Below are 25,528 nucleotides of genomic sequence, written 5' to 3'. Positions count from 1 at the left end.
GGGACAAGGGACCAAGTGTGATTCTGTTCAAGGGCTGCAATCTCTTTGGCCATTGCATCACACCATTGAGGCGATCTCATGGCCTCTGAAAAAGATTTAGGTCCCACTGCTGATGATATACTAGAAAGGAAAGCTCGATGTGTAGGTGAAAATTTCGAATAAGAAATATAGTTAGCTAAGGGATATAAGGTACCTGTCTTAGTCGAGTCAGTTGAACAAGGTGAAAAATCATGAGTGGCAACCGCACAATAATGATCTTTGAGACGTATGGAAGGATGACGACTTCGAATAACCCGTTGAGTAGCTTGTGCTGGTGGTAATGGAGGTGGAGGCGGAGTTGGCATAGGGGTGGTGTGGACCAGTTCAGGGGATTAATAATGAGTGGTTCACCATTCATTAGTAGACTAGGAGAATCAGGAAGTTGAGTGGGGGTGTTGAGTGATGCACCATTCATTAGTGGACTAGAAGGATCAGGAAGTTGAGTGGGGGTGTAGTTAAAATTTGGACCATCCTCAAGTGGTTTAACAGCCACGTTGTGTGGAACTGGTGAATGAGATTTATCTCTATACGGGAAAATATGTTCATGGAAAACAACATCACGAGAAGTGTAAATACATTTGTTTTCCATATCATAAACACGGTAACCCTTCTGACCATTTGGGTATCCAATGAAAATACCTGGCAAATTTGTGCCTGATATTGGAATTTCTATCAAAACAAAGACACCCAAAAACTCGAAGATTAGAGTAATTAGGATGAGATCCAAACAAAACTTCCTGTGGAGATTTATTAGAAAGGATTGGAGTAGGCGTTTTATTGATTAGAAAGGTGGCAACAAGAATACATTCACCCCAAAAAATGATTGGTAAATGGGCTTGAAATCGCAATGCCTTGGCAACTTCAAGTAGGTGACGATGTTTGCATTTGACTACTCCATTTTGTGCATTTGACTACTCCATTTTGTTGAGGAGTCCCTACGCAACTACGTTGGTGAATAACCCCATGTGTATTAAAAAAAGATTGCATTTCATTTGAGAGAAATTTGGTTCCATTATCGAAACGAAATTGTTGAATGTGGGGAATATAGACTTTACCATTCCCAGAAGAAACTTCATGAATTTTGAACTGAAATTGTTTTTCCACCATGGCAAAAGAAAATTTAAGAAATTTTGATGTTTCTGATTTTACATGCATGAGGTAAGTCCAAGTTGAACGTATAAAATTATCTACTATCGTAAGAAAATATCGTGCTCCGGATAGAGAAGGATGGGAGAATGCACCCCATATATCACAGTGAATCATTTGAAAAGGGCGGTTAGTACTGATATTACTCAAAGGAAAAGGTAAACGAGACTGTTTCGCTTGAGGACAAACATCACAGACATTTTTATTAGAACATTGAACATAAGGAAATTGTTGAGATAAAAAATGAAGACGTTGATGCGACGGATGGCCTAACCACGAATGCCATAAGTCGGAACTCGAAAAACTAGAAGCTACCAATGCTGAAGGTGTTTTCAAGAAATAGAGTCCATCATGATATTCACCCTGTCCAATCCTCCTCTTCGTTGACGGGTCCTGAAAAAAACAATTATCATGTGTAAATGTGACTGAACATTGAAGAGATCCAGTAAGTCGACTAATAGAAAGGAGATTGAACTTGAAAGAAGGTACATGGAATACATTATCCAACTTAAGATCAGATGAGATTAGGACTGTCCCAATATGAGTGACAATTGCATGTGTACCATCAGGCAGTTGTACTGAAGTATTTAGAGGTGCATTCATATAAGAGGAAAATAAATTTAATGAAGAGCACATGTGATGGGAAGCCCCTATATCAATAATCCATGAAGAGAAAGGGGGTGTGGATAATGCTATACCTGCAAGATTTGTGGTGAGAACATTAGCATCGGTACCTGATAAAGAGAGAAGTGCTAGAAGCTTTGTGTATTGGTCCTAAGTGAATGAATGTGCACTAGATTGTGCAGGACCTTCGGATTGTGTTGCTGCATTTGCTACTGCCAATGGAGCAGATTTTGGTTGTTTGGGTGGATAACTATGTAGCTTATAGCAAGTGGCCTCAAGGTGTCCATCCTGACCACAGTGATTGCAATGGGGACGTGGACGATTATTACGTCAATTAGAAGGATTGAAGCGATTGAAATTTCCATTTCGAGAATAATTAGGCCTTCCTTCAGACTTGTTAACATGGAGAGCAGCGGCTTTGACAAATGGATTTGCCAAGGAATTAATTTCCTGTTGCTTCTCTTCTTGGCGAACCAGAGAGTATAATTTAGTAACAGGAGGAAATGGATGAGTCAGTAGTATTTGACTACGAATCGGTGCAAAACGATCATGTAAGCCCCCAGAGAAACTCCATGCCCCTATCTTGTTGGAGAATCTCAGAGAAAGCTTGACCATGTCCACAAGTACAACGCACTATAATTGCAATCGAGTTTAACTCATCCCATATCGATTTCAACTTGGTAAAATATGCAGAAACAGACAAATCCTCTTGCTTCAGTGCAAATTGTGATTGTGTTAGATGAAACTTTTTCGGTGCATTAGACTGAGAATAACGTTCTCGCAGATCTGCCCAAATTTCATTAGCTGAATCTGCATAGAGGATGCTAGTCCGAATGTCAGAAGAAACTGAATTAAGAATCCAACAACTAACCAAATCATTGCATCGTTCCCATTTACGCAACTCTGTAGCAACAGTTGGTTTATGAATAGTACCATCCACAAATCCAAGCTTATTTTTTGCCCGGAATGCCATGGTTATTGCACGAATCCAAGTACCATAGTTATCGCCGGAGAGTGGCGGAGATACTAGAACTGCTGTAGGATTGTCAGAATGATGAACGAAGAACACATCATTGCTTCCTTGATTGTCGGCAACACCAGCTAAAACTTCATCCCATTTGCCATGACTAAGAACTAGAGAAAAAAAAATAATAATAATGATAAAAGAGATGAAATATTAAAGTTGCTCCGATACCATATGAAAACTCAGAGAATGGATTGTCTTCCTCAACTTGAGGTTAGACTAAGAGACATGTTTTTATTTATATAAAACTGGTTTACAGCAAAAGATATACATGAATAACAATTTCTACTCGGTAACTAACTCTAGTGATAAGTCTAAAGACTAAATACTTTTATCAAAGATAGACCATGTGGTATCCCACATGCTATTAATTGGGGATTAGCATGTCTTGAGTAAGATGAGACCGATTAAATGGGTCACTTTGAAACAATACAAATTAAAGCAACTTGAGCCATGTACCAACAAAGAATGATAGATTGACAGGTATGCAGTAAGAGTACTAAGGAAACATACATTATCACTTAGAAGATGCCTTTGTATGACAGGTCTGTCTATTGTGATTCTTGAAGATGACAAGATTACAGGATCCTTCATTAATGTGTACTGCAAGATGAAAATGGTCTAAGATTTTCTAGTTGTAATCAATGGTGAGAATACACAAACTACTTCAAGATCATGAAAATTTGCATAATTGTAAAGCTAATATTGTGTTTCATATTTACAATCACAATCCTGTAGCTGCAAAAAGAATGCACACATACTTGAATTGGGTCAAGGAATTCATCAGGTATCTCCCCGAGTGCTGCTTCAGCATCCATAGCCTCGGAGGCTGCAGCTTTAACCTTTGCACCAAGCTCAACAAACTCCTGAACCAGTCTAAAGTCCTCAGTTACCCTACGCAAGAAACCTGCTGCATCACTAAATAACTGGAACAGATAGACAACATGCAGTCAGGTTGCATACTTGCATGACCAACCACCTACTCTGGGATAAATGGAAGATGGGTTCTCAACTACTACTACAAGAAACAGTGAGGGAAACAAGGAAAGTCTACCTGCTCAGTGTATGATCTACCATCTTTACATATGGCAGTGGGAAATATATTTTCTTTGTCTCCTCTTGCCAAGCGTACGTATATGAGGGTATCCAAGCAATCTTGCGACAAGCCATCCAAAATATTAGTATGGGTGCTTTTTATTTGGGGTAGTCAAAAAATAAACTATATTAAAAAAGAGTCCAAAACCCATGCACACAGATTTCGATGTGTATTCCACCATTTTATTACGCTTGTGTTGACACTATGGTTTCTTAAGATAAATCACAAACAGAAAATCCCAACAATAAATATACTAAATACTTATCTATCTATCTAGAGTGATTTTTTGCTCCCAGCGATATTGCTCCAAGGCCTCCAAGCGGACTCTAGAGCCAACCACCTGTCAGTAAAATAAGAAAGCCAGATAGCCAAAAACCATCGAAAATCTTGACTTCCTATTTTATCCCTATAAAATATAAAATGAAAAAGAGAGAAAGTGCGGCGATGGGCTTCTTGCCTCCTCCTTATTTTTTTCCAGAGGAAACAGTATTGTTCACTGTTTTGAGTAAACACTACAAATTTTAATTTAGTAAAAAATATATATGATATCAATATCACAATTACCAAACTGAATCAAGGTTTGACTTTAGTTGTGAATGAGAAGTTGATGAATACAAAGTAGAGTCAAACTAACTTCGATGGCGGAATCACGTACTCAGGTGGAGAAGATGAAGAGAAATTCTATTTTTATTTTGATATAAGGTAAGGGGCAAATTAGGAAGTTGGAAATAAAGTTGGTTACTGCTAGGCTGGGTTTCTAGTTATGATGGACAGGTGGTTGGCTCTAGAGTCCCCTTGGAGGCCTTGGAGCAATATCGTTGGGAGCAAAAAATCACTCATCTATCTATGTATCTCTATTAGTAAAATACACCATAATTAACCTGGCCTTTTAAATTAGACCAGCCTTTTTTCTACCACCTAATACCCCTGATTAAATAAAAAGAAATATTATTCAATGTCTTAAAAAAGGACTATTTAGTCATTTAATTTTTTATTTCTATTTATACCCTTCAATCACAACACAATGGAGACAAAGGAGTTTTATGTAAATTCGTGGTAAAACCCAAATCCACGCCTATATTGACATGTACGTGCGGTGTTACCTTGCCATTAATACCCACTTAAACCATTAATACCCATAACTACCATTAATCCGAAGTTCTTTCAACTTCCCTCCTTTCTTCATGAACTCTTTCCAGCCTCTCATTCTCTCTCTTAAAAAAGATCAAAGCCAAAAAAAAAACCGGAGATCCCCTCTCTACTCCACTGCTGATTATTTGTAAACGGAAATGGTTAAAGGCTTAAAACAAGTGGGTGCGAGATATAATAGTAGTTGACTGTGAGTGTTGCACAACATTTGCCATCGAATTATCCAGAGCCCAATAAAATCAGCTGCTGTTTGTGCCCAAGAATGCACCCAACTCACTCACCAGTCAGTCAGCACTCAGGTGTGGAATCAATTAACAAAGGTTGTTTCTACTACAATGAAGCTGATTCCCTCTCCACTGGACACTACATCATCGAAAGCGGCTTGCTCACCAAATTAAAGTGTACGTACTCTGTTGCATACTGTTTTATGGAATTTATATTAATTCAGACCAAAGCACATACTCTCCTTCCTTATTCATCTGCTTCTTAATTGGTTATATTTCTTTGTTTTGTCTGCATTCTAATCTTCTTCACTTGGACTAGCAAGTGGACTGGTAGCCCATGTTGAGCACAAAGTCTTCACTCTCTTTTCTGCATCAGAGTAATAGCTCTTGAAACTTGATCCGGAAGAGTTATGGGTGAAATGATGGCGAGAGACTCTCGAAATGAATTTGAGGTAAAACCATATCTCCTTTGTATGATATCTGCAACACCCTTTGTTTAATTTGATCTCAGTATTATTTTCTGAACTTTCTTCATTTTTCATACTACCTGCATGAGTTTTGATTCATGATTGTTGAATTCTTATATTGTGATTCTCAATTGAATTTTTAGATGATGTTCATTGTTTTTGAAAATTGTTGATGGGTTTTGTACTGAAAATGATATAAGCAGATAGAAAAACCAATTGCCTCTGATCCTAGATTCAAGTAATCAGTTTCATTTGGAAGATTTGAGAACGATTTATTATCTTGGGAAAGATGGTCGTCGTTTTCACGAACAAGTACTTTTGAGAAGTGTTCAACCCCGGATCAAGCTATGAAAAAACACTTTGAAGCCCATTACAAGAACATTGCTATGGAATGGAGATCATGCGGAGAATGGGAGAAGATTTATTCAGATGGATACTCCATGTAAGGAAAATTCCATTAACAAATTATGGCACGAAAAGTTGAATTCGTACATGGCGTCAATGGAATTACTTGCTCAATGGAGATGGATAAAACTATTGGCAACGACCTATTACACTTTAACCGAGGAGCCAAACCAGGGATAGGAGGCGGTGTCAATCGTCAAGGCTCATCGTGGAGGGGGGTTGAAGAAGAAGGGGATGACTTACCGAGATGGTCCAAAGTCAAGTGAATTTGAGGGAGCGGTCTTGGTTTGGAGATGAAAATCAAGTATGTTGAACCACAGGCTCAACTGGAAGTAGAGTTCAATTCAACAAATGAAGATCGCAGTTATGTAGGTTTTCCAGTACAATCGAGAACATATGGATGTTTTAGTACAAGAGAACCATCTAATTAGATCTTTAGATCCATTACAACAGCCACAGCAGAGTTAGACATAGAGATCGACAAAGGCCGTGCTCAAGAAGAAAAGCACCTGATCAGAGCACAAGATCCACTAGAACATTCACAGCTGTGCAATGAGACAAGCCACACTGAACAGAAGCATGTTATTAGATCACTAGATCTATTACAGCAGTCACAATAGTTGGACATAGAGACAAGCTATGCTCAAGAAGAGAAACAGCTGATTGGATCACAACATTCATTAGAACATCCACATCTGTACAATGAGACAAGCCATACTGAAACACAGAAGCATGTGATTGGATCACTAGATCCATTACAACAGTTGCACCAGCTGGATAATGAGACATGCCATGTCCAAGAGAATAAGTCGGAGGTTTTAAACATATTACTACCACAAAGGAGACATTCCGTTGCAAAGAACGCTGTTATTGTGAATATTGTTATTGTACAGAACGATTGCTTTGTAATTTTGATAGTGGAAACTTGGTGAGTTTAATTGCGGTAAGAAATTCTCCAACTCAGAGATTCTTTTTGCGATAATTTCCTTCATTTACTTTCTTGGATCCCTATCATTTAGTTTAAGCTGTTATCACCCCATTCACTAACAGTTGGCATTACTATTTGGATTGGATAATTCAAGGGGTTGTTTTTAGTCATTTATTTAATTGGTTAATTATAATTGTTTAATCCTTTTTTATAAGTTAATAGATTTGTTTGAATACAATTTTAGAGATATTTATGTTTACTACTCGGATGGTGTTGATGTAATGGCGGAAAGATTGGCCGAAGAGGTATACATTTCCCCTGGTTATGTATACTTCCGTTTATCATAGCAACAATATGATAGTTTTGAATTTATGTATATTTTGCAGGTAATGTCAGTCATAAACCGAAGGCCAAAGCTTCAAAAGATATCCTTTGTGGCTCACTCATTGGGTGGTTTAGTAGCAAGGTACGCTATTGGTAGGCTATATAAACTAGACATCTTGAGGGAAAGTGATCAAGGAAATGGAGTTTCGTTTGTGGGTGACAAGTCAAAAGGAAAAATTGCTGGACTGGAACCCATGAATTTCATTACTTTTGCTACACCACACCTAGGTACGAGAGGGCATAAATAGGTAATGTCATTTACATGGAGTATATCTGTTTGACTGTTTCCTATGCATCTGTCTTGAGTGGAAAATTTTGTATCTTTTGAATTTAGGATTTTTTTTTAACTATTGTTTGTTTGTTTCCGGAAATATGTCTGACTTCAGATTCTTCTTGGGTAATCAAAACTTTCCACCCCTTGATTATGGCATCTACTTGCTCTGTTTTCTTTACCAGTAACAAAATAAAATAATGATAGAGCTCCTGAATCCTGATAATGACTTTGAATTCTTTTCAGGACTGAACTCTGTCGTTTCAGTGGTGCTAAGATATATCCTGGCAGGGGTATCAAATTTGTGTGCGCTGATTCTCAGGTAAGTTATGGTAGTAACTTTTACACAATTTCATTTGTGTATGGTTGTAGTTTACGTGGCAATCTCATTTTCCAAACCTTTCAAGTAAACTGTTCTTCTTTCATGCCTTCAGGTTTTCCTCTATTTAATTTCAAAATGCAAGAGGTACTTCCACAACCGCCTCAAGCCTTCAAAGCTTACCTGGATGGCCACGTATAGGAAGCAACATAAGAAGGTGAGTTTATATTTTTCTTCTTGCCCTGTCATTGGTGTTATTGGCCATGCATATGGCTTCATGGTTGATTTTAAGTTTTTTGTCTTATTTCACATGCAAGGGGACATTCTTTGCAGAGGTCAGAAGACAAGGCAAAGGCGGCGCCACAAAGAAGCCATACTCTAGGCCTATTGTTGGTGCTACCTTGGAGGTTATCCAGAAGAAAAGAACTGAAAAGACTGAAGCTCCTGATGCAACCCGTGAAGCCGCTCTCCGGTAAGCTGTTTTTCTCCTTTCTTTGATGATGGCTAGGAGGAATTTGTCTTTTGCTGTTATGAGTATGTGCACAATGCTGTATTCAACTTCCAAGCCCTTTTTTTTTTTTTTTTTTTTTTTTTTTTTTGCATTGTATTAACCATTATTTTATTTTGGGGGACAGTGAAATCAAAGAGAGGATAAAGAAGACAAAGGATGAAAAATAAAGCAAAGAAAGCTGAGGCGATGGCCAAGTCACAGAAGACTCAGAGTAAAGTGCCCAAGGGTGGTGCTGCATCAAAGGGTCCCAAACTTGGAGGTGGTGATGGAAAGCGCTGAGCTGCAAGTTCTATCTGAATTGGCAAGGAGCTATTTATCATCGCTTGGTAAAATATTTATTCACCTTCTCTACTATAGATATATATTGCTCCTATAGTTCTAAATATGATATATATCAGCTCAAAACCTTTATCGGATTAATTTCAGGACTGTCCAAACTCCTAAGTATTATTTGTATGTGTTACAGCCTTCACACTGCCGTTCAAGGAGCTATTTATCATCGCTTGGTAAAATATTTATTCACCTTCTCTACTATAGATATATATTGCTCCTATAGTTCTAAATATGATATATATCAGCTCAAAACCTTTATCGGATTAATTTCAGGACTGTCCAAACTCCTAAGTATTATTTGTATGTGTTCTGACCTTCACACTTCGCCGCTCAAGGAGCTATTTATCATCGCTTGGTAAAATATTTATTCACCTTCTCTACTATAGATATATATTGCTCCTATAGTTCTAAATATGATATATATCAGCTCAAAATCTTTATCGGATTAATTTCAGGACTGTCCAAACTCCTAAGTATTATTTGTATGTGTTACAGCCTTCACACTGCCGTTCAAGTTCAATTCCGCAAGGTTCATACTGAACTTAAAATAGCAAGCTATGGGTGAAATTGATACAAAATCAATTGAATCGGTTCAGGCTGCACTTTCTTTGTTTGGGCGGAAAAATGATCAAAGAAAGCATAGGTCAATAAGCATTACTGAGGTACAATTTACAAAGTTTAATGTGAATTCATGGTTAACACTTGGTTGGAACTGTATAATTAGACCGTTAATGTGCTATTCTTCGTGGACAGGGATCCACCTTGATGTTGGTCTACCCAATATATTCAGATGTTGTTCGTGATTAATGATTTAAGACAATTGATTTCCCTCATTTCTTAGGGTAAGATGAGGTCTGAGAATCAGGAGCTTCTGCTAACAGACTTAGCCAACTACAAGGTGCAAGTGGAAGTAAAAGAATATGCTTACAAGCGAGCTCTTCTCAAGCTCAAATCATACAATGTAACTGTTGATGAACTGTTTGCTCAGCTAAAGAACTGTGAGGCTGAAAGAAACCAAGCCGTTGAAGATTCCAAAGAAGCAAGAGAACAGATTGACAAACTTGAGTCCAAGGTCAAGGAGATGTCTGATCTGCTCCTTGAAGCTGGAGATGCTCAAGAGCAGCTCATCCATGTAATAAATGAGTTGAATGCAACTAAGGAAGAGCTGCGCAATGCTAAAGCTGAAATTTCTTCCACTGAGGAATCAAAGGTTTCTGCCAAGAAAGCCGTGGAATTAATGGCAATAGCTGTCGACATGGAGAAGGAAAAGACCGAGGAGCTTTTGAGGTGCGTCTCTGAATTTAATGATGTTGTTCTTCTGTCAAAAGTGGCTGCAATTGAAGCAGAGAACAAGTACTCTATAATTTTTGAGAGAAAGAAAGAGAAAGAATTGCGGGTGGCAAGCAGTTCATGCTTCGGGGAGTAGTTGGAAGAGATGAGAAAACGAACCGAAATGATGCAAGATTTGGAGAATCATTTGTCAGAGAGGACCCTATTTATTGATTCTTTACAATCAGAACTGGAACAAGTAAAAGAGCTCCATACTTCATTGAAGGAAGTTGCATCTAATGCCATGGATAACTTGGACAAGCTAAGATCAGAGCTGAAGCTACCGGAAAAAAGAGTCTCGATCAAGCAAGTTACATGATATCATTGGAAACCGAGCTAAGGCAGCAATCAGAAGTAGAATTAAAAAGTGCAAAAGAGGAATCCATCCTTTTGAATCATGAGCTTGATATGCTTTGAAGTGAAATACTGAAGGCAAAGAGTGATCTCGATGAAATCGTGGAAAAGAGTCCCAAAGACAAAGTTGAAATTGCATTACTTAAAAGCGCGAGGTTCACAAAGGGAGGTTGATGATTGCGGCGGCCGCCCGAAGAAAGGGCAAAAGAGTGTTAAATCTGGACAAAATATTGCTGCGGAAACGACTAGCAATAGAAAAGATTAAGGCCCAAAAGGAAACCGAAAAGGTTGAAAAGAGAAATGGAGAAAGTAGATACAGAAGAAGAAATTGAGAGCTTTACCTTGGTAACCAAACGGAAAAAACAGAAGCAAAAGATGGATTAGGAAGTTTTACCTTTGTCAATCTCCAAGCTTCTGCATATACTCAATATCTAGAACTCGAAAGAGATGACAGTGAAGCCCAGGTTACAATTTCATCGAAGGAATGTAATATGAATCCTTGGTCCAGAAAGCTGAGGGAGCAGACCAAGTTGCACCATCATCGCCTCATGTTACATCACACTTGATTATTATGATACGGGGCGCAAATTGCATGGTTTGAAGACGGACCTCGAAGCTGCAGAGTTTGAGATTAGGGAGCTCAAGTCCGTTGCAAAGAACGCTGTGAACAGGGTTGAGCAAGCTGAAAAAGCTAAGACAGCCGTTGAAGCTCAACTGAGGAAATGGAGAGAGCAAAAGCAAAAGAGAAGGGAAGCAGCAGCTGAAGAATCAGCTCCTAAAGGAAGCAATCTTCCGAAAACCAATGTTGCTACATATAATAAGACTCATACACCATATCAAGTTATCAACATCGAAGAACTACAATTTCTTTGCATAATGGATGACCACAAATACACAATCTTGTCTTTAAAAATTTAACACACTTTTATTGATTATAATAGTTTGAATCCGGGATGAAGGCACTATTACAACATTCATGCAATTGGACACATTTCATGTACATTACCAAACATGATGAGTATGGAAGTATCGCCCTAGCTTTTGTTCACCCTCGTAGTTACTAGGGAAGCCAGGCTTACTCCAGAAGGCGCTTGTGCTTGCACCAAGCAATAGCGAAAACGTAAAGGAATATGGTACCTGTGATACCACCACCAACAGTCCAGAAGAACTGGGGCATACCCTTCTTATATAAATCAATTTTGATGTTCATCCCAAATATACCAGCCACCACAACAAAACCACTCACCACGAGGGTTGCCGTCGTCAACATGACCCCCATCTGCAAGAGGTGGTTTTGTTTATCGTCCAGCATGATGTTGATGTAGTCCTCAGTGTCATCGACATATTCTCTTAGCTTTTCACCCAAAAAAAAAATTGTAAGAAAAGAACTTGGACCATTTTCGAAATAGGTTATGGATTCTAAAAGTGTAAAACAGCTTTTGCACTCGAGGATAATTTTAACTAACATTTGACATAATAAAGAATTGAAAACAGTCTGATTGGATAATTTTAAACGTACACTAACATGACTTTCCCTTTTAACATTCTTTTCACATACTAACCACCTGCTAATCTACTATGTGTATCGAACTGCCAACAGTTCAAATGCCCTTTTTATTACGTAATATATTTTGGTGCATGTAGGATGAGGATATTATGATCGTTGAGAATTGCGCGTTTTACCGCCCATTTAAGATCTTTGGATTTAATTATGTGCTCAGCCTACTGGATTAAGTAAATAATCCAATTTGGTTTGTTGTTTGGTGGTTCGCTTATTTGTTCCTCAAGTTATTATTGTGTTCTGATAATTTGGAAATATGCTGAAGCACGGAAAAGATTCCCTTCTAACAAATTTTGGTAATATAGTGGAGAGGCATGGAATGAATTTATGAATTTCCTTGGTTCTAGGTAAGTCAATGCCGTTTCAAGTTTACGATTTCCAAAAGTTTTTTGTCTTCAAGGCAAAGGTATTATAAAAAATTCCCATTATAATTATTTTTCCTGCTAATATATTGGTTGTTTTAATTGTCTTGAGGCCAATGTATTTCAAAGACATACTATATTGCTTTTGCATGATAAACTTAAAACCTCTTCTTAGTATGTAGTGTTCATGGAACATTATCCATAAAAGTATGTTGTGTTCATGGATTTTTAAAAAAAAAAAAGAGGAAGCAATTCTAGGCTCCCGGAGGGACTGTCTTGACAAGGTGTAAACATTGAAGATTACTCATCTTTTGAGATAAGGCAACTTCAACTGATGTCAAATCTTGCTTAAGTCAGCCACTCCATGAAGTTAGGGCTTTTGGCATTGTTTTTTTTTTATGTGTACATATCTATTATTACGATATCACCCAAATTTAGTATGTTCATAGTCATTTACTCAGCCGAAAAGATTTATTTATTTGTTATTCACTTGCTGAAAGGATTTGAAAACACAATGCTAGGTAGCTTATCACAAGGCTTCATAGATTGATATGGTCGTATTTACTTGACTATCTATATTGACTATCTATAGGTCTAAACTTTTTAGTCGGTTTTTTCTTTGGAATTTTTCACGCTTTTGGTCAAATCATATCCATTAACACACACAGACTGTAAGAGGCCTTCATGTATAGGCTTATTTCATCCAAGCATTTTGAAATATGTGTAATTGAAAGCAAGCTCTTTGTAAATTTGGAAAAACCTTATAATTATGTCAATTCCACTTTTTCTGGTTTATTTTCGCTCACCGCCATGAGAAATAAATTTTCTTCTTTGTTAACACTTCAGATTGTGTTTGATCGGTGAGAACAAATATATCTAACCGTTTATTTTTCAACATTTCCTCTTCTCGTAGGCATGAAATGTTGGTAGGCCATTACCATAGGTTTCATCAGTTGATCCAAGCTTAGCGTAGATCAAGCTCTTTGAGCTATAAAAGCAAGAAAGCTAAGTTTAACAACAACAACCGAAAGTGTTACACTTCACCTCATCAAGCTACGTCATCATCCCACCATATTCTATCATGTTGAGAGAGGGCGGCTCCTTTATTGCCATATTTATTTTCTCCGAAGTTCAGCCCTCTCCATGTTGTAGAGACGTCGAATTGTTGATACTTGACTAACAGCAGTCTCTCATCTTCTTAGTTCTTGGTTCCCAAGACAAATTTCCATAATTTTAGTGTGTTTGTAAAGCGTTAGGACAAGTTTTTGATGTGTATGGGCAATGCAGCCATATCAATTGGCTTCACTTGTAAGGGGTAGGTGGTTACAATGAGTAGATGGTTGCAGCTTCTTCATATACCAACTAGACAACACCGCCATTGTTATTTGATAAGAGAACTAACGCAACATTGTCATTGCTACTGAGAAGAGGACAAATCAGAGTGACTAACACATGCACTCTTACTCTTATTGGTGTAATCTCCTATGTGGATTAAGTATGATCCTTTGTAATATATAGAAATGTTGCATAGATGCTAATATGCTATTGTAATTCATTCTTTGCAGTTTGCATGAATGATTGACAAACCAACTATACATAGTGGAGTTTGCATCCTCTTTAATAAGTTTTATTTATTATCCATGTGCAAAGCACGTGCATTTTGGCTAGTATATATAAAAGCTCGCACCTTACCTCTCTCCTCACCATATCACTCTATATTTCAAACCGTGCATTCTCATACACTCCTAAAAAAAAGGCAACTTTATAAATTAGTTTGACCTCCCTAGATTTGCTACTTTCTCCTTCTTTTATTCTTTATTTATTTGGTTCTCCTAATCTCTTTTAAAACGAATCCTAATAAAATAAAAGTCCTAAAAACTACTAAACCAAATTCTTAAAATACTATACAAGGATGAAGAGATCAAAGTTTGCCAGAAGAAATCACCATCCGTTGTCTGCTATGTTCTTTCACTACTTTTGCTTCATTATATCGAGGCAAACAGGTTCATGCATATGTTCTTAAGATCAAAGTCCGGTCCTTTCTCCTTCAGACTCAGGACTAAAGTCATTTCAATCAAGGCTCCTGCAAGTGCATCCTCCCTCTCTCTTGGAGAAATGCATCGATGGTCCCGGCGAGGTCCAGTGGCTCCATCTCTCCCTAGCTTTGGAACCTGGATTTCATGTTATATTTAATTGAACCATCAGCAGTGGGAGATCTATAGTATGGCGTATTCACTAGCACTTTGGGTAGGAAGGAAGGTCGGTAAACCACATAAAAGAGATCGCCTTCCGGTTCCCACCTCCTTCAAGATCTTTGTCCGATCGAATGCATTCTCAGCCTGCCGTCCCATGCTTCCATACTTCAATTATTATGAAAGGCGGAAATCCTAAAATTCTTTTGTTGGGATCAACTGCATGCATTCCAGTACATCAAAGTTTGCCAAAAGAGATCACCATCCGTTGTCTGCTATGTTCTTTCACTACTTTTGCCAACATTAAGACCAACTCAAATGGTTTCTTATCCATGTAAAACTCTTAAAATTTCCCTCCAATGGCCCCCATAGACCCGCGTATTCATCTATCTGCAACTGAATTTCTCATCGTGCATATGCAACTAAATATGCAGGGGTGGCTCAGTTCTGGCCCCAGAGGCGAGCAGACACCACTCCCAATGGTTCTTGAATATACCAAATATATTTACCGAAGAATGATGCATCAGCTCTGACATTAATCTACTGATCTTCGACCATTAGTATCAGATGTAGGCACATTAGTATCAGGTGGGTGTAATTATTAAGAATTTAGGCTAATTTGTGTCCACTTTTTTAAAAGGAAAGTTTAAGGAGGTGGCCTCCTCTATATCTGTAACGTCCTCAAGATCATCAGTTTGAGTACTTTCTGATGGCAATCAAAACCACCAGAGAGCTACTCAGTTGATCTCCAAAGGATGCATTGGTAGGAAAGACTACCGATGTTATTAGTCTATGCATTTGCTAATATAAATGTAGTCTGCTTCATATGCCACATATTCATAAAATGCCTTGAGTCAGTGCAAAATTTGTTCGAGAGAACTTGAAAAGTGTGCTCATCAATATTCATTAGAAAGTATATTGTATGTATTTAACCTTGCTCATTTTGTATTTTAGGATTGAGAACGACAAAGTGGAGAACTATACCATCACACATAGTTTCAATAAACAAGAGAATTGGACAAAGGCCCTCAAATACACCCCTCGCAACTTGAAATGGGCGCTCTTCTGGTTTATTGGCAACACAAACTTCCAACCTCTTTCTCCATTGGTCTCTTCTCATGATTGGTCTCTTCTCATGATGATGTTTCAACCATGGGTTCTTTGTACAAAACATGAGCAACTTGAAACAAACACGGTCAGATAACATCCTGATTTTACCGATCAAGAAAAAAAAAAAGGAGGTTTGTTTTTAACATCAGAAAAGGCTTTGTTGAGCATCGACTTGCTTTCTTCATCCTGCCTACTCTTCGTTTGTATTACCTGATGTATCCTTTTCTCTTTTGTTGTTTGCTTTGAATGTTGATTCTGACTTTATGAAAAGGGTTATTTAGGGATTGGTCCTACTTATTTAGGGGTATTTAGGGATATATCCTAAAATTATCGATTATTAGGCTTTAGTCCTACTTCTATCGATTGACCTTGAGTCAACTCGGTTGACCTTGGTCAACCCATTTTATAATAATATAATTTTCATTTTTTATGAAAATGACCAAACTACCCTCCATATAAAAACAGAAGATTGTAACCCCTTACATTCTGTAATCCAATGACCAAGCAATAGATCAATCTCCAAACACCTTCAGTGACAAGATACATAGTACAACACGCCTTGTTCTGCCAACCGTCTACTACTTCTTTTGTGCAACAAGATCTTCAAGATATTGGAATATGGGTACTTAACCAACGCACAAGAGAATGGTCTCTAAAACAAAAATTTATGGCGATTTGGTTATGATTTGATGTTTCAATGTGATTGGTTGTTGTTTAAGTGTTGTTGGAGGTGTCAATTTGGTGTTGGTATGTCTAGATTGGGTTGTGGAAAATATGGGTAGAGAAGATGATCAATGGGTCGGTTAGAACCCAGTTCAGATCTTGGTTAAGTGGGCCTTAACTTTTCTAATAATAGATGGGTTGATGGCATGTGAGGTAAATACTATAAAGTTGAGTGTGATTGGACTTTCTTGTATACAAAAACTTATTTCTCATGATGCCGCTTTTAACCCACGGCTTTGAAGGAGATATGGAAGATAGATGATGTAAAGTTGAGTGTATTTGGAAGATAGATGGTTAAGGTTTGAATTCTTCAATGGCAGTATATGGAAGCTTCAAATCTTTCAATTAGAGAGAATTAGTTTTTAGGATTTAACCCTCCTCGTATTTGAGTTAATTAGGTTTTAGTCCTACTTTTTACGCCATTAAAGAGTTTGAATTTAAGTTCGTGAAATACCTTGGATCAATGTTTCTAATTTTGACCATTGGATCAATGCTTTAGATTTTTTGACACGTGTCTATTGTTTAACTTGGTGTTCGAAAGGTCCAATATAAAGTCACATGTGAAGCACGCTGAAGGGTAGTTTGGCCATTTTCATAAAAAACGAAAATTATATTATTATAAAATGGGTTGACCAAGGTCAACCGAGTTGACTCAAGGTCAATCGATAGAAGTAGGACTAAAGCCTAATAATCGATAATTTTAGGACATATCCCTAAATACCCCTAAATAAGTAGGACTAATCCCTAAATAACCCTTATGAAAATCCTGCCTACTCTTCGTTTGTATTGCATTTGGATTCCTTTTCTATTTTGCTAATTCTTTCACTCCCATGTGCAGTATGATACGTTTGAAATTGGTTTTATAACCACGGATGACTTTACAAATGCGGACATCTTAGAAGCAACTTATCCATGTTGTTGCAAAGAGGTTGCATGGTGATTGGATTCATCGATCCCCGCCATTCCTGTTGTTACTGGCTTCCTTGGAAAGGTCTTCCTAATAAATGAAATTTTATTTTCTTTTGCCAATTATCAAAATCTTTTCTTTGAGATGGTTGTTTCATCAATGGATATTTTTGTCATTTTTTTACTATCGTGTTGTATGTTATGTTGTCTCAATTGTAGGGTTGGAAACCTTGCGCAGTTACTACCTTGGGTAGAGGTGGTAGTGATTTAACCGCCAAAACAATTGGTAAAGCCTTGCGAGTGCGAGAGATTCAGGTAAGTTTAAATACATCCAGAATTTTTTTGGTAATGTCTTTTTGGCTTTGCTGGAAATGTATGTTCACGTTTTGAACATATCTAAATCCTTGATCATCTAGACCTCAAACAATCTCGAAAAGTCTTCCACTCTGTGTTCTTAGTTCTTTGACATATCTAATCTTCCCAGTAGTTTGTTGGTAAAGTTTGTGGTAGTTTTTAGTTTTTACCGCTTACTTGGGTTCAAAACCCAATCGTCGAGAGAAAAAAATGAAGAAAAAGAAAAAGTACTTGATTAATTCTATAAGCGGTATTACATTGTTCTACCTCAACATGTATTAGATTAAACTGAAAATTTGAAATTCAGTTGTCAGCAAGAACTTCATGATGTGGTTCAAATATCATTCGATTTTAATTATATTAGTTTTTGACAAGCCCTAATACCTCCGAGGCAAGTTAAACACCTCGGCTCATACCTTTTCACTTCAAAAGTATTAGTGCATGCCACAATTTAGATTGAACTGATCTGACTTCATTTTGCTTTGAACCAATCTCCAAAAATAATATAGTATGTTAGTCCTAGATGAGGGTCTATTATCTTTTGAGTTTCCTATTAATTGATTAATAGACCACAAATTATGTTTGATGAGCTACTTTTCAATTCCTGGCAGGTTTGGAAGGATGTGGATGGGTTTTAACTTGATATCATAATATATGTGAAAATGCATTGCACTGTACCACATTTGACATTTGATGAGGCATTTGAGCTTGCATTTTTGGGAGCTCGGGTATCTTTGCTAATTCAATTTCTATTGCTTCTTACATAATTGAGATGTTTCATAATTAACCAAAAAGAGACTTTAAATATTAAATCTTATTACTATCGTTAGTATTATTGTCGTATTATTCTCTATGGTGACAAGTCTATGCTTTAAGGATACAATTGCTCTAGGTTTGAGTAGTATTACATAGAAATGGTAATTCCCTCCCTCACAAATAAAAATAAAAATGATAGTAATACTAATATATACAGAGAAAAGAAAAGAATAACGCAAATAATAAGACAATTGAGGAGGGGGAGGGGAGGGGAGGAGAGAAGAGAAGAAAAAAAGGGGAAGCTTCGCCTTTCAAAAACAATAATATTAGCGGACCGGAAATGTTATTGCATTGTTGATTGAACCATCTCCAACTTATATTTATAAGAGAACAAGTAGAATTAGGTGGAGAGAAGTCAGATCATATATCTTTGTGACTGAAGAAGTTCAACTTTCCATTGCAATTTTGATGAAGAATCAATTGATTAGGCATGGTTAGGAGAAATAGGGAGTAGACCACTTTTTTCTATTAGATGTGCATGTATATCTGCTAAACAATTCTATACTACCTTTCATGCATGAATCAACTAAACTCAATATTGAGAATATTGTGATATTCAATCTTATGCTGTAATAGCTAAATTAGAAATACAAATAAAGTGGTTACTACTATCTTTGTTTTTTTCATGCAACATTTGTTTAAATTGTGATTAATTTATATATGACCAATCCTAAATTTTATGGAACTGTGGCAAGAACACGCTCGACTTTTTGTAAAAGAACATAGATTTTGGAAACTTGATATTAAACAAAGTTATATGTTGCTACTTGCTAGGGATATTTGATTGTGTCTCTGTGATTACCATGTGGATTTTGTTTTCCTGAAATTGGTCACAATGGAATTATACTAACTGGGCTTTCTACATGACAAATCAATTAGGGGCTACAAACCTAACAACTGTCAAGATTTTGCATTTCGGGTAATATTTCATCCTTATAAGCGTTGGTATTTTTCAATCAGTAGCTGCCTTCATGTAGATTTTGTGTCTCATAATTGTATAAATCTTCTCATGTGGCAGGGAGGTGTTGGGAATTCCTCTTAAATCAGAGTGACGTTGCATGCTTTTAGTAGCCATGTGAGAATAGTTTTTCTTTATTTTCGGCTTCCAATCATCAAATCTAAAGGTACGATTTTTTTTCAAATTTTCTATAGTTTTACTTCAATGGGGTCTTCTTTTTTTTTTTTTTTTTTTTTTTTTTTTTTTTTTTTCGAGATCTTATTATATGCTCGCTTAAGCTTGATCTTTTATGATTATCCAAGTGCACAAGTTTGAAATATTGCTGACATTTATGTTGCTGCTAAACTAAAGCCCATGCATTCAGTGTATAATTTCACTTGATGAATAGGTTGCCTCTTTGCATATATATATATATATATATATATATATATATATATAGCTTTTCTTTTCAAACAATGATTTCTAATATCAATATCTAAAATGTCTGTATTTTTTACTTAAACACCGGTAAAAGAAAAGGGTTTTTTTTTTCCCCAATATTTTGATTTTATTATATGCTCGCTTAAGCTTGATCTTTTGTGATTATCCAAGTGCACAAGTTTGAAATATTGCTGACATTTATGTTGCTGCTAAATTAAAGCCCATGCATTCAGTGTATAATCTCCCTTGATGAATACGTAGCCTCTTTGCTGATATATATATTATAGTTTTTCAAACAATAATTTCTAATATCAATATCTAAAATGTCTGTGTTTTTTACTTAAACACCGGTAAAATAAAAGGGTTTTTTTTTCCCAACAAAGAAAGGGGTTGTTTGTTGTTGAGCTATCCTTAAGTAATTTTTCTGTTTCTCTGAACGTTACCGCACATGTTCACATTAAACATGTAAAAATATTTTGTGTAGTGTGTTTTGCGCATAACTGTGTTTGTGTATTTCATTAGTTCACTTTCGCTGCTAGGTATTGTGTTCTTAAGATTTTGCTCTATTGTCTATAAACTGTAACAACACTTCTATATACAACAACCCATTCCATTTGCTAGCTACCATGACCATGCGAAGCTTTTTTGTACTTCGGCAAAACTGCTTACAAGTCACAACCATGTATTCTTATTATATTTTCATGCCTATTATGTTTTTCTTTTTTAATTTCTCATAAATTTTATTGTTTGAAACAATAATTGAACAACTGTTTGGCGCGTCTTTAGAATTCTTTTGTAGGGTCACATAACATTATTCGAGTACAGATAGCTGATCCCTTATGGAGAAAGTTCGTATAGTATACCATACATTACCATAGATAGGGTTCTTTATGCTAATGATTATTTCTAGCTTCAGTTTAACTTTCCTGAGCGTTACATCACACGTCACATTAAACATGTTTCCACAATATTTATGTGTGTTGTGTTTTGCACATTATTGGAATTACGAGAAAACCCTTGACGAAATCAAATGGTTTCCTATATGTCTTAGCAAAGAAGAAACTCATATTTTTAAACCCCTTCATTGTCACCATTAAAACCTCAATCACTCTCCAAAATCACATAGCAATGTTCTCTAAAAATCAATTTCACTTTGATCTCAAAATTCAGGTTAAGCTCTCATTGTCCTTCGACAATTAATTAAAGTTTGTCTTCTCATGTTAATAGTCGGTATGTACTATTTTGGAAATTGTTTATGAGGAATTTTGATTTAGTAATGCATGGGTCGGGTTTACATATATTATGAATAATTGATAATTACTGCAATGAGTTTGATGTTATATGTTTCAATAATAATCGTTTTTTCTCTATAAATATCTTTGCAGGTCTTCCTATTTGAAATGGTGTTTTAATAGATAGGATTACAAGTTATTCAATTCTCTCTATTTTGCAGTCTTACCAAACAATTTGTTGGTCATGTTTTAGGTTATGTGCTTCTAAGAGGAACAATGTTGACTAGAACCAGTCATCCATGCATCTTTGAATTGTCCATGGAATGTGCTCACTGAATGAGTTTCAAGAAAGTTCTCAAAGATTCTTGAGGGCAGACAACTACATTACTATTCTAATCTTGCTAATAGTAGAGGTACTTTATCTGTTCATTAAACACATTCATTTCTTTTTGCTACATTGTCTATTTTTGTTTTTGTTTTTGTCTTTTTCATTTTTCATTTTTTTTCATTGTTAATTCTTTTAGTAAGTCAGTCATAAAAATGTAACTTATATGAAATACACCTATATGGATTTAACTGTTTGTTGGATTAATACCAATGTAGTACACATTGATTAGAAATAAATCAAATACTTATTCGTTCAATAATTTTTTTGGGACATATTGGCTTGAAAGAATGGTTTCTTGAAAGTTAGTAAATAGTTAGATCGAGTGCTTATCTTTAAGCATTAATAACCATTATTTATCTTTTATTAGAATTTTACCATCTAACTTGAGCATTCATAACCCACTGTTCAATGAGAAATATACACTGAGTGAAAATACCAAATTAACTTCACATTATCACGTATCCATTATGAAGGATCATAAGCATGTTTGTCTCTAAAGTATGTTTTTTGCCTTCTTAGCTCAGTGGTAGAGTGTGTGGTTTTAATCACGTGGTCGTGGGTTCAATCTCCACAAATGGCGCAATTTTCATGAGTTTGTACTAATAAAAAAAGACAATATAAAATATTGCCTCTATGTCCTACTTGAGTGCCTTTTCTAACCATTCAAACGAAACCGGTAATTGATTTTTTTTATTAGCATCTTGATTACCTAGATGCACACAAATCTTCTTTCTATGACGGATTTATGGATTTATGCATCTTTTTTCCTTTTATGGTTGCACCTAATGGGCTTTATGCCGTATGACAAGGCTATGCTTGCACTAATATATTGTTTCATTGTGTGTGATATAGATATCAGAAATTTAAGGGTTGGAAATTGATTGATGAAAGATTGAACCCTTATATTAAAACCAATTGTGGCTTCTCATATATGAAAATCTTATTTTAATATGTCATTTACAAGTATAAGTAGAAGCAAAGAGGTATAATTAATTGTTTTCTTTAGTGGGTCCAAATGTTGTAGTTATTGAGGTTAAAAGTAGCAAGTGTTATAAGAAAATGTCGATTGGAGCTCCTTCATGCCAATCTTTCTCCTAATCGATGACCAACAACGCAAATTTTTACTTTTAATGAATTTTACTCAGCTTTATGTTTGTAACTTTGTTTTAATAGCCATAACAAATTATTGGCTTTGGGAACTTTGATCAATTAATTTATTGTATGAGTTTCAATATAGTTTGGAAGTAAGATTTTTTATACATAATAATATATATAGGTGCTAGCAATTAAAAATGTACACTAAGTGTCTAAGTCACTAACTATATTCCATACCTGGTGGTTTTTCACATAGAACTTTTTCCTTGCTTATCCTATCATAATTAAAGAGATCTATGCTTAAATTGTTTAGGTTATAGACCGTTTGTGGTGGCGTGCATTGATGCAAGATGAAAAGGCTAAAGCAAGCTGAGGTAATCTTGAGATTTTACTTCAAATATAGTTTTTCGATTTATGCCATTAAGACAAAATTATATTGAAGAGTGGTACATTTATCCACCTCAAAGTTAAGTATTGGGTTTGTTTTTAATTTACGAAGGTAATGAACTAATGATATTGGTTTATGAATGGAATTCATCGTTGAATGTGTGCACGGAATTTTGTTAAAAATATGATAAATATTTAGGCTACTATTAGATTTTAAGTGTAAAAGTTGAAGCCTTGGATTTCACCTACATGAGCTAAAAGTGGAAGGTGACAAGATGGTAGTACTGTAGGAATACCACTTAAACTTATGATAAGTTGTTATGCAAATGCTGACTCTAAAGAAAGCATATGTTTGGTTGACATTCATGTATATCTCACCAATCATAAGAAATATACCACCACGAATAGACAATGAGAGCTTATTAAGTTATTAGCAACACCATTCAATCAAGGGGAACCACACATCCCTATATTGTTTCTTGACTTTGTGGAATGTGTGTCTGTTGTTCAAGAAAATCATATACCTATTAAGCTACAAAGCTTGGGGTATTTCTAGGATTAGGAAGGTCACTGTTGGTTCTACTCGACTTTTATGTTTTTTTTTCATCTATCAAATGTTATGTGCAAGATAAGATTACTGCTTCTTTTATACTAAGTTGTGTACTATATGGTGTGGTGAATATATTAATGGATTTTGTTAGTTGACAGGCATGTGTAAATAGCTTTGTCGAGTATGTGTATGCTTGAGGTATTAAATGTTATTATAAAAGTTGATTTTTATAAAATCTCTATCAAAGATTAATGTCCGAGAGACCTAACTAAGTAGAAATATGGTGATGTTAATACCCAAGAGGGAGGAAATATTTTAGAATTACAATCTTTCTTTGAGATGCATGAAATGAGAGTACAAATCTTCATAACCTAATGCATGTTTCCTTTAAAATATTTAGATTTGAAAGAATTAGCAATGCTACTCAAGAACTCATTTTTGGCTGGATTATATATTATGACACCAAAGTAGTTTTTTATCTTGATGTACAATGCTGCTATCGCTATTTAGAACATGTAGGACTGAACCTCAACCGCTTTTTAAACTCGGTAAGAAAAAAAAGCTAATGAAGTTTTTTTGTTTTGTTCTAAGGGTTGTTCAGGTTCATGACTGAAATTGCTTGATTAATGTTTTGCCTCTTAAGTAGTCTTTTTAAAGTTTCATTTGTGAGAATGTAGGGTGAACATTCATAAAAGGTTGCTAGCCTTATAAATGTGAGTTTGGTTGCGGATCGATATTTAAAGGGTTGTTGTTCAACTCGATACATGTCACACCAGTTGAGAAATCTCCAGGCTAACCTTGGCACAAATGCACAATGAGCGTAATCTTTACAGGTTTTGTAATCCCTTTCGATCAATTACATCTACTTTGTTATAATATTACTTGGTATCCTCTATGCTAAGTTGACAGTGTAAAATTATGGTTATTCTTCTTTTAGGCATATTTTCAGTAGATAGTTGTTGTTTCCCCTTTTAGGCATTTTGTTTAGCAGGAATATATTAGTGTCACAAATTCAGGGGGATATGATATGGTGCATATCCATATAATAGCACAATTATCCACTAAAGGAAATTAAAGATCGCCACAATGATCTTTATTCTAGCATTTGATTAGTACAATCTGGTATTAATTAGATTGATGTGGTGCATATCCATATAATAACACAATTATCCACTAAAAGAAAAATTAAAGATCGCCACAATGATCTTTATTCTAGCATTTGATTAGTACAATCTGATATTAATTAGATTGATAAGATCCTATCAAACCAAACCTCATGAAAGCCACCTAAACATGTCATAGTATAAACATACTCATATATTGCAGTTCCACTTTTAGGAGATTGTGGTTGTGTTACCATATTATATATGCGGTATGGAAAGGTTTGTCTTAGTGTACAATACTTGCTTTCTTTTTTCTATGCCAGTTGTTTTAAGAATAGCAACCAACGTCCTTTATTAAAGTCTAATATTCTGAAAATTTGACAGACGTAGTCTGATGTGATATAATTAGGCTGTAGGGCATTAATACCCCCTAAAATGTGCTACTTAAGTCTAGAAGACTAAAACTACATACTCATGCATGCTCAAAGACAAAACATACTACGTTAGTGCTAGGATTAAATATTTCACCACATTAAGATGTACCAAGGGCAACATGCTCTGCTCAAAATTACATAACAATTTATTCATTATGCACTTATGCCAATCTACTCATATTAAACATATCGTTATCAATATCATTGCATACAAGGATAAAGACATGGGGTTTGGAAAAATTACAATGTTATATACTTATATGTTATATGACTATCAGTATAAGATTTTCTGAAACTACGAGGTTTCACCCCTACAAAAGCTTTTGAAAAACAA

The 25,528-nt window shown here is 35.8% G+C and overlaps 2 long non-coding RNA genes and 1 pseudogene across 3 annotated transcripts in view; 2 read left to right on the top strand and 1 right to left on the bottom strand.

Annotated features, from left to right (window-relative positions):
* Positions 1-25,528, top strand: part of LOC147522205 (uncharacterized) — a 70,203-nt gene that overhangs the window by 9,197 nt on the left and 35,478 nt on the right. The window lies entirely within an intron of this gene.
* LOC147522209 (uncharacterized) lies at positions 3,318-3,971 on the bottom strand. Its single transcript, XR_015195138.1, has 3 exons — positions 3,888-3,971; positions 3,595-3,759; positions 3,318-3,436 (listed from the first exon to the last, which is right to left on the bottom strand). It is a non-coding gene; the product is annotated as an uncharacterized LOC147522209 (long non-coding RNA).
* LOC147522208 (large ribosomal subunit protein eL24y-like) lies at positions 7,384-9,545 on the top strand (annotated as a pseudogene). The gene is made up of 7 exons (XR_015193084.1): positions 7,384-7,407; positions 7,489-7,568; positions 8,004-8,079; positions 8,192-8,293; positions 8,394-8,548; positions 8,712-8,913; positions 9,416-9,545. The product of XR_015193084.1 is annotated as a large ribosomal subunit protein eL24y-like (transcript).

Source organism: Coptis chinensis, chromosome 1 (assembly GCF_015680905.1).
Source record: "Coptis chinensis isolate HL-2020 chromosome 1, ASM1568090v1, whole genome shotgun sequence".
NCBI classification, from domain to species: domain Eukaryota; kingdom Viridiplantae; phylum Streptophyta; class Magnoliopsida; order Ranunculales; family Ranunculaceae; genus Coptis; species Coptis chinensis.
This window is presented reverse-complemented; position numbering and strand designations above follow the sequence as displayed.